The 10032-nt window shown below is 40.8% G+C and overlaps 1 long non-coding RNA gene across 3 annotated transcripts; it reads right to left on the bottom strand.

The window, feature by feature from the left end:
- Window positions 1-6508: 6508 nt before the first annotated feature.
- On the bottom strand, window positions 6509-7514 carry LOC147890561 (uncharacterized). 3 transcript variants are annotated; one of them, XR_015542673.1, is made up of 3 exons: window positions 7483-7514; window positions 7260-7322; window positions 6509-7135 (listed from the first exon to the last, which is right to left on the bottom strand). It is a non-coding gene; the product is annotated as an uncharacterized LOC147890561 (long non-coding RNA). The 3 variants fall into 3 exon arrangements; XR_015542674.1 differs by lacking the exon at window positions 7483-7514 and having other exon boundaries at window positions 7260-7458; XR_015542675.1 differs by lacking the exon at window positions 7483-7514 and having other exon boundaries at window positions 6509-6876; window positions 7260-7458.
- Window positions 7515-10032: the final 2518 nt, after the last annotated feature.

The raw sequence follows: 10032 nt of genomic DNA, 5'->3' as shown, positions 1-10032 counted from the left end.
AGAGGGAGGAGACTCTCAAGATAGCAGAGAGTGAAAGACTTTAAGACATATTATAAAAGCACGACAAGATCTCTTAGACTTCTTAAGTAACCTTTGTTATCGCAGCTCTCGTCATGGGCGATTTGATGTGGATGCTGAGAGAACAATAAGAGCCTCATAGAGAAATTATAAAGAAACAATTTGTGACTGCTTAAATTACTTCTTTGCATGTAATTATGTTGAGGATACAGATGTGGAGGCAGTGAAAGATTGGGTTATTAAGAAGATAAGAGAGACCAATGATGAGATCTTCTAGACTTTGGGTGATTAAGAAGATAAGAGAGACCAAGATGAGATCTTCTAGGAGCTAATGTAAGGTGTTTTTTGACACCATATGGCTTTGAGTTATATGATCTACTTCTTGTACAAATGTGATGTGCTCTTTTTTAAATGTACTCTAGTTTTAATAACATGTCACGCCATTTTTTCTAATTTGATTTTTTAAAATCTTACTTTTTGTCTCTTTTAACAATGTGATGTCCTCTATTTTTAATGTACTCTAGTTTTAATAACATCTCACGTCATTTTTTCTAATTTGATTTTTTAAAATCTTCCTTTTTGACTCAATGTTTTGTTTTATAAGAGCCTCTTTTTTTTAAATTTTTTATCCAAAATTATCTCACAAAATGAATTTGGATAGTGCACCAGTCCAAAATTAATGAAATAGGTGTTTAAAGTTCAACAAGTCTATTTAGAGCTTTAACAAGATCTAGCTAATGCTTGTGTAGGTTCTCTCTCTAACACCTGTCAAAGTAATGTGAGAGCTCTATTGTGTTTGAATCTTCTCTAATTGTGGGTACACTTCTTTTTGTCTCATCGATTTACTAGACAAAGCAATGAGACAAAGTATGGAAAAAGTATATGGCTGATTGGGGATTGATGAAAAGCTCAATTGAAGATCACTAAAAGCTCAAAGGTTTCACTCATTGTTTTGTGGGATTATGATTGTAGTTGTTTAGCAAATTGGTTTGTCTCGGCAGATTTGGAGCCTTGAGTGCCTCTCCAATTCTTGTTGTTGTTGCAACAAACAAAAAGCTGGCTTTTAAGTAAGTGATGTGATATGTGTGTGCTTATAGCATTTGAAATTAGGTCGCATTGGCAATAGGCTGATAAAAATTGAGGACATGTTGATCCTCATTGTTTTGAGATAGTGGGACGTGTGATTTCTTCTATATGGGTCTACCAAGGCTAGAGTTTAGATCTATATCGTCACCAAATTCAATAGGGGCACATCTCGATCTTAGCTAGTGTTGCCAAGGCATCCCTTCTATCCCCAATTGCACTATAGCTTGCAACTATGGCTCCACCAACTATGTCAATTTGTTCTACGACTAATCTTAGAATCCATCCACCTATCTTAAATACTGAATTGAATATTTTGAGGTCCATGGTACAAGCTTAAATTCTTTTTCCCATTGGCCATCTCCCACAAGAGGTGTCAAATTCATGGGTCTGAAGCAATTCCGGAGTGTTTGTTTTTGCCAATATGTTTTTGCAGCCTAGGCTCTTGTTTGATCTTATTAGTTTACACGATGGCATAAAAGCATTAGTGTGGAGAAAACCTATGCTGGCATGAAAGCTCTCTTTTAGAAAGGCTATATTCTCTAAGGTGTGCCTTAAATGATAGAGAAGGCTCTCCATCTCCAAGAAGACACGAACACATTAACTGCACACACAGAGGAGAAAATATTTCAAGGGGATTGTGGCAGCAACTATAGTAATAGCTACCAGTGGAACTACTGCTATGCATGCCATGGCCAAGACGCTATGGTGACTCTTGAAGATGCATTAGGCCAACGGGAAGTGAAGATGCTGCCACACAAGAGAAAAGCTCAGCGAAAGTAGAGTGTATGAGGTAGTTGCAATTAGAGGCGGGAGAATTAAGTTCAAGGGAATGAAGGGAAAAAGCACATGTGTGAGCGGGGACTCCATGCTAATTGATGGAAGGAAACATGCAAGGAAGGAGGTGGGGACAAGCAGAGGTAGAAGCAATCGATAACACACAAGGATATAAGAGCACGAGAGTGGGGAAACGGCCAATGGGTTGGCAGTTTCAATAAATCATAATAGGAGATAATTAAAATAAAATTAAAACAGCAGGGTGGGGGGGGGGTATTAGGGGGTTAGAGGGAGTAACAATACACTAGGGAAATAATTAACATGAAATACCAAATGTGAGGAAAAATAAGAAAGTTATGGGAGGGGTTAGAGGAAAAAAAAACTTCAAGGGTTGAGGAGAAGAGAGCTTTTTGGTGAGGGGGGTTTATTTAAAATAAACTTTCAAAATGGATTGGATTACAATACATGAAGTGCACCACTGGAAACTATTATGGGGACCCATATGTCAAGAAAGATAGATTTGATTCAATATACCTATTCCATCATCGAGGGTACTTTATTAAAAGCCCCCAAGCCAAAGATGTTTATATAGGATAGAGGGGAGGGGTTTTAATTACCATTAACCAAGGGTACAACATCTATTGTAAAGATCCACAAGGACTCCTGAAATACAAGGGGAAACACTGAAAGGGAAAAGTGAGTATGTATATACGGGTGTGTGGGGGTAAATGTGTGAGTGTGTATTTGTGTATGTGTAAGAGTAGATATAGGTATCATTAGCAAGCTTGTGTGTGTGTAAAAATGGGAATCAAGAAGATGAAAATTTAGGAAGGAAAGGTCAAGTCACAACAAAGAAGGAAGAGTTTAAACATCAAGTGACTGCATTTGAGCGAGCCTAGATTTGAGCCATCTCATGAAGAACTTTGTCTAAAATTATAGTAGCATTCAATTTTTACTAAAAATGGTTGAATCTACATGACACTACTAGAGATTGTTTTTACTTATTTTTTGTATGATTCTTGGATAAATCATAAATCAATGCAAGTTAGCAATCATTCAATGAATACCAAAGGGAAATTCATGGCAACTTACAAAGAGGAAAATTATTATTGGATAAATCATAAATCCATGTAAGTTAGCAATCATTCAATGGATACAAAAGGGGAAACGCTATGACGTCTACACCTTGGGGAGGTCACTCAAAATTATGTAAGGTAGCATGTGAGTTGAAGTGCTTGTATGTAACGCCACCAAATAAAAATCCAATCAAAATTTTTTCCATTTGATATGATTTGATCCATTTTGTACACTAAATGATCACATGAGTAAAATGTTTGAACTATGGAACTAATAAATTATTCATCACCTTATGACCATGATGCTAACTAATTGTGGATCACCTTCATATGACCATGACCAAGGATACACGTCTGGGATGGATGGAGGAAACCAAGGACCCTATACATATACATATATATTTATACATAGATGTATATACATACATATATACATACAGATATGTGTGTGTGTATATATATATATACTATGTGTATGTGTGTATGTATATACATATATATACATACATACATACATACATACATATATATATATATATATCATAAACATGTGAATTAAGAACGCAAATCTAGTGTCTAGCAAGTAGTACACAATGTTAGAAAATCCTCCAATTTTAGTTCTAATCCACAAGTAGCTATCGTAAGATACATCAAAAACACCTAATTGACGTTTACATGAACTTCTTCCTCATCCATTTCCAAGCCAATAAAAGATATGTCCATTTTTCTCTATGAGAAGTGTCTAGTTCTTTTTACCATTTTCCTCTATATTGTGGGAAATGTTAAAAGCTCCATATGCACCTTCAATTCCCCGCAATATGATCTATTGTGAGCCACCAAGTTATATAAACAAAGGTATTGCACAAATTTGAAATTAATAGACAAAAAATAGGCTTGAAACATATTCTATACAAAGTCTCTCAATTAGAGAGAAGAAGCACTTTCAATCAGAAGAATTAAGTTCCACCCAACCAACCCCATGCTTTACTTCGAACGTCTCAAACACAGTCATAGTCAAAATCACAATCACAATCACAATCACAATCATAGTTGGAGATAGAAATCATAATCTCTAAATTTGTCCACAAACCTATCGTGCCTCAAAATCTCGTTCACCATCTCAATCCAAAATCGGTCTTCATTCTAGAATCTTGAACTTTGAGCCAAGTGAATTGTGTCTCTCTTTGCGAGCTCGCCCTCTTTTTGTTGACCTTTTGCTTGAAAAACCTATTTTGCTTGTTTTGGCAAGCTTTTGCTTTATAGGCTCGCTTTCACCCAAAGTGGATGCTTTGTCATATTTAGCAAGCTTTTAAAAAGAGATAAAATTTAAAAACTAGGAAAATACCCATCTTTAAAGGCTCATATCTCCCAAACGATGATGAATTTGTAGATAAGGCACCTTTACATAATCTTTCCAACAATTACAACTCTTTTATCTCATGCATTCTTGATAAAATCAATTGTTTCAAGCCTTAAACCTGCATTACAGAATTTGACATGAATCCTAATGTGGAAAAGCCAGTTAAAACTGACATGAGTTGAGCTGAGAATTGCCACACAAGAAGTAAAATTGTCTAAAGACTAAGATCCAGTCCCATATTTCTCTTTTGTGCATGACTAAGCTAGTATAGACTTCTCCAGCTCACAAATTTAATCATATGTGTCACCTATGATGAGCAATGATTTAGTGCAACCTCATTTGATTTGACATGACTTCAATCATCTCCCAGCCATCTACAACATGTTTCACTCACCGCACAACCACTTCCTCCTAATCTTCATCGTCATTGCATCCTTGACATCCGTTCAAATCCTCACCCTCACCTTCCTCCATAGTATCACTCCAGCACCAATCATTGCACCCAAAAATCACTCAAGTAGCTCATCAAATGTAACTATTGCAAACTAGCTACATGGATGGAGGAGCAAAAATTAAGAGGATATAAATGATTCAATTGGCGAGCATGTTCTAAGATTGGGTTGGGAGACTTCGCTGGCAATTGTGCTAGGGATATTTGGAGCTTCTTTGTCACGTGCAAGAGGGGGGGGGACTTATACGATCACCGATCTCTCACCAACTATGATGTTACTCTTCTTTGTCAACCCAACATGCTTCTCGAGTTGTGAGGAAGAGGGACATCAAGCTCGAGTAGAAGCTCACAATCGACAGATGTGGGAGCTGGCAAAGCACAGTGTGAGGAAATGTGAGGTGGGAGCTAGAGAAGCAAACATTACACCCGCTTAAGAAAGATGCTTCCCTTCAAGATGCACGCCGCTAGGATGAATTCAAATGCCCTCCACGCCTCAACATTTTGCCACGTATGCACTCCAGGAATCTCTAGCATTCTGCCACACGTATGCTCTCTAGGAGATCTCCGCATTGCACCATGTCACACTCCAATTCCTTGACACATGGATGCTCCACCTTAAGGAAATAGAGAAGTGATAATCACAAAACTAATTGCTTTTTAAACCCACTTTAAGGTCATGTTAATCTTGCTTGGGGTTGCAATTTTACGACAAACCACGTATACCTTTAAAGAAAGGAAATGTTAACTTTTGGAAGGTGACCGTCTTGATGAAGATTTGGTAAAGGATATGATTTTTGAGTCCATTTGGAGGCTTTGTAAGGAAGGAATAAAAATAAATAAATAGACGGAGGAGGGTTGGAAGCATGCGAAATAGTTTTTTTTTTAAGGGAAAAGGAAGGGTGTGAAAAGAGCAAGAAGAATATATAAAAGGAAAAAAAAGAAAGAAAGGGAAGAGGGTGGGTAGAGGGGTGGGAAGATATAGAAATTTTAAAAAAAAGGGGGGGGGGGATTCAAAAAGGGAAAAGGAGGAGGACAAACATATAAAAGGAAGGGGTGAGAAGATATAATTCTGTTTTTTTAATGAGTGGCTGGACTGACCGGAAGGGCAAGTGGGCAACGGGCACATGCCGTAGAGGCCAAACGGTGACCAAATGGCTGGAAAGGGTGGGTGAACAGACGGCGCATACCAGACGGCATGAGCTAGAGCATCAGAGGCCGGCCGAGAAGGGGGAGGGGTAGAGTTCGCTAGCAAGGGTGACACACCGCTGCCATTTCGGAGCCCCAACTACGTGACATGTGGCATTCCTTAATACCCTCGCTGTGCGACATGTGGCTTCTCTCACTGCTCCGCCTTAAGTAAGTATAAGTATATATATATATATATATACTTATACTTACTTAAGTAAGTATAAGTATATATATATATATATACATATACATATATATATATAGAGAGAGAGAGAGAATGCGGTATCCTGTGCGATGATCATGTTCCAATCACTGGATGTGAGTCACTACTGATGCGGGAAGCCTCATATGGCGGGAAGCCTCATATGGACGTTGCCTACTGAAGGTATTACCTTTATGCTAACCAACATAAGACATCGCAAAGTTTCCTGTTCGGTAGCGATTCAACCAAATTCCGTCTGACGGATCTAACATTCTTCGGCTTAAGAAAACACTTTACTCCATTTCTTGAACTAAAGATTATGAACAATATAGAACCAAAACAAGAATACTGTATTGGAACAAAATGCCGAAGTATGGTCGTCATCATATAGGCATGTTCGCTACAAAAGTTCGGCTCCTTATGATGTTAAAAAGCATCAAGGATTTTGAAATGCTGGAGATGAAAAGATATTCGCAAAACACATCCTTACACCACGAGGGAGGTGATTGAATCTGAAGTTCCGTCTGTCGAATCGCCGCAGTTGATTGAGAACCGATCATCGAACGAGGAGATCGGTATCCCTTCGAGAGCCCAAAAAATCCTGGTGCAGTGTATATATCCGGAAGATAAAAAATCGTAATACATTACTCGATCAGAAGCTTCCATAGCCAGGCCTTCGCAGGCGCGAAAACTGTTAGCAGATCCGTGCGCCATAGTGTAGCTGTGAACAGGCCAATCCAGATTACGGTAACACTTTCCGAAAGCTAAATGCTGGGCCGCCAGTGGTCGGCGCCATCGTTGGAGAGGGAGCTAAGTTGTGGCCGCAATTTCCCACCAAGGAGTGGCCAATAATGCAGGCATGCACTACGTGGTGAATCCATCCTCTGCCGAGAATGACGAGAAGGATAATAAAGAGGAAGATCAAGCAGCATCCAAATTTGCAGAGACTTGTCGGAAGACACATGATGTGGAGTGTTGTCCTGTGTTAGAAAGGTATCCGGAAGTTGAAACTCGAGCAAACGCGCACTCCCTTTGGATACACTTTGAAAATAGATAGCGGAAAGGAGAGATGTTCAGGAAATCAAGCTCGAAAAGAAGTCTTACTGCTCAATGTTTGCGGAGATGATCGTAAACGAAACAGATGCCAGCTCCTGGCGACCGAAAACGCTGAAAACAATTTAAAAAACCGCTGAAGCTATATATTTTGGTTGAGCAAAAGAGAGGCCTGACAAATGATTAACGGTAGCCCTGATGATTAATTTCAGAAACGAAAAGAAGCGATCATCGTCGATCAAACAACGAAAGAAACAAAGGAAAGGGAATTTACTGTTTGAAAACAGAAGCTAATCGAGTCGTGAAGCAGGATAGGATATGTGACAGAGAGAAAAGCGGAAAGCTGCCACACAAAAGCTGCGTTTGTGGGATAAAAAGGTGTGGGAAGGCAACGGTCATGTGTTGTCCTTTGACCAACACTAATCTCCTGATTAACTCTCAATAAATCGGATGGGATTTTCAAATTGCCTTTTATGAAGATCATCCTACACAACAAGTCATTTGCTATCCGTGGACCTTTCTTTTTGCCCCTACAAAGCTAATCAATCTTACTCAAGTTTTTTGGCTAGGAGTTATGAATGCTTTTGTCTTCTATCTTACTATTCATTATTTTCAACCTTCCAAGTGGTCACCAGCCAAAGTGCCACAGTGTGCGATGGGCCCTCCTGGAGGCCATAGCCATGGAGCAAGAGCAGAGGAAAGCTCTTCATGTAGCTTTTCTTTGTCTATTTTTCTTTTCTCTTCCTATTCATGTCACAGTCCTTTCCATTTATCTTTAGGGTATAGAAGAACCATCACATGTGACGTTGATTGCAGATTCATGATGGAGAATGAAAGTGGGATTAAGCGGGGAAGAAGTAGTATCTCATCTATCGTATTGCACAACATCAAATATAAGGAGGGAGACTAGATTCCCCAAGTGTATAGGAAGTATTCATGGGTTACAATGCAACCGGGAAATTGTGGACACTATAGAGTGAAGGGGAAGGCCTCCGAGGGCTTCTCAAAGCATTGGAAAGGCAGAATCCTTGATTTCAAGATGGCTCATGGAGGTAAAACCATTAGTGAGGTCTTGATTCAGCATGTGTTCATGCACAAAGAGATATCTGTTGAGTCACAAGAAGGACTTCCCAAGCATAGACCACATTGTAAGTGTAGAAATGTTGATGTGATTTGCTAAAAAAATGGGGGTGTTTCCATTATCAAAAAATTTGTTTGCATTGTGCAGATTTGTATCCTTCCAATCTTCAAGAGTGGGAACTTGCACAATGCTTAACAGGCCTTTTGAATGTAATCCATGCTGAGGTGGGGGCTCTTCAATATGAAGGCCATACACCATCAGAGCTAGCAAGAACTGAGACATTCTTTATACGTCTTGCCCACTCAAACAGGCCAGCATGGCAAACTACAACAAATTTCCCTACCTGCACTTGATAGTCCAGAATGGCCATTGCCAGATACAGAGTTGGTTGAGACATACAGGACAAAATGTTCCATGATGTGCAATGTGCTATGAAAGCAAGCACTGGTGGTAAATATGCCCATCTAAGTTGGTTTCTTCCATTTCTCATGCTTCTGCGTGGCACAGTTAAAGAGGCTAGTCCGGAATTTTCTTTGGTCTGGATCTGCTGATGGTTCGAGGGACACCAGCACTAGGGTGGCATGGAAGACTATCATTTTACTACAGATGGAGGGTGGTCTTGGCATCATTGATCCTGAGTTACAGAGTCAGGCACTACTGGGCAAGCTTGTCATCCGTGGGCTGACCCCAGGGGGACAAACGTGAACGTGGAAACTTTTGATGCAGCAAGGTCTCAGGACTTGTGTCTCGAGGAGAGGTGGAGATTGGCAGCTCTCAATTCGCTGGATCTTTATCACCGCAGCCCCCCTCACACATCGCGTTCACCCTTCCTCCATAGCCTCCTAGCAGTTTGGTGGTGCTTGTAGTAGCACAGCCTCACTCAAGTGCCACCTAGCAGCCAGGAGGAGATCGATCGGCAGCAACAACAATCGATCATTTGGAGCGGCTTGGTGATAGACAGCACAGGACAACAACTCAGGGAGTGCTCCCACATATCATGGGTGGATTGGGATGGGGGCCAGCATGGTCAGTTCGAGTTTGGAGAGATGTTTTCAGCCAATTGGACGCCACTGGCCTAGCGGCTGTAGTTGGAGGAGTGTCGGGGGTCTTAGCTCGATGGATGGAGATCGACACAGTAATCCCACGGTTGCTGCCTCCAGTCTCGCTCGAGCGGCTCCCTGGGGATGAGAGGTGGTTAGGCCAGTTCACCCCGAGAGGCATTGCGTTGGTAGTAGCATGTCGGCTCGCAGATACTAGAATGGTTTTCTTTTCGGTAGCAGATGATAGCCGTCTCGAGAGGGAGGGGGTCTTAATAGATCCTTTTCTACCCTGGCAACAGATTCGAGTGATAGGCTTGTCAGGGAAGGTGTGGCAGTTGGACCCCCTGGTGGAGCAGGTGTAGGACTGGAGACTTTGGATTTGGGAGGGACGTGCACTGGCAAAGGTAGATTGGGACCCAAGTGAGTAGCGGTGTGCATAGAGATCATTGGCAGCATAGTGGGTTGGCACATCTAGACTTCGCACTGCGTGCCCTAGGTGGCCATGTTGGATCATGGCTAGGCAGCAAGATGGGAGTGGAACATGGCCATATTGGATCATGGCTAGGCAGCAAGATGGGAGTGGAACAACCAAAGTAACTCTTGTACTTTATTCATGAGAGAAGGCCAATATATAGGCACTTGATACATACATGAGAGCCAAGCTCCACTAATTTCTCCATTGATTTCTCAATCACACACCACA

The sequence above is a fragment of the Dipteris shenzhenensis genome, chromosome 19 (genome assembly GCF_047967505.1).
Source record: "Dipteris shenzhenensis isolate YYH24624 ecotype China chromosome 19, Dip_SZ_1.0, whole genome shotgun sequence".
Lineage (NCBI taxonomy): Eukaryota > Viridiplantae > Streptophyta > Polypodiopsida > Gleicheniales > Dipteridaceae > Dipteris > Dipteris shenzhenensis.
This window is presented reverse-complemented; position numbering and strand designations above follow the sequence as displayed.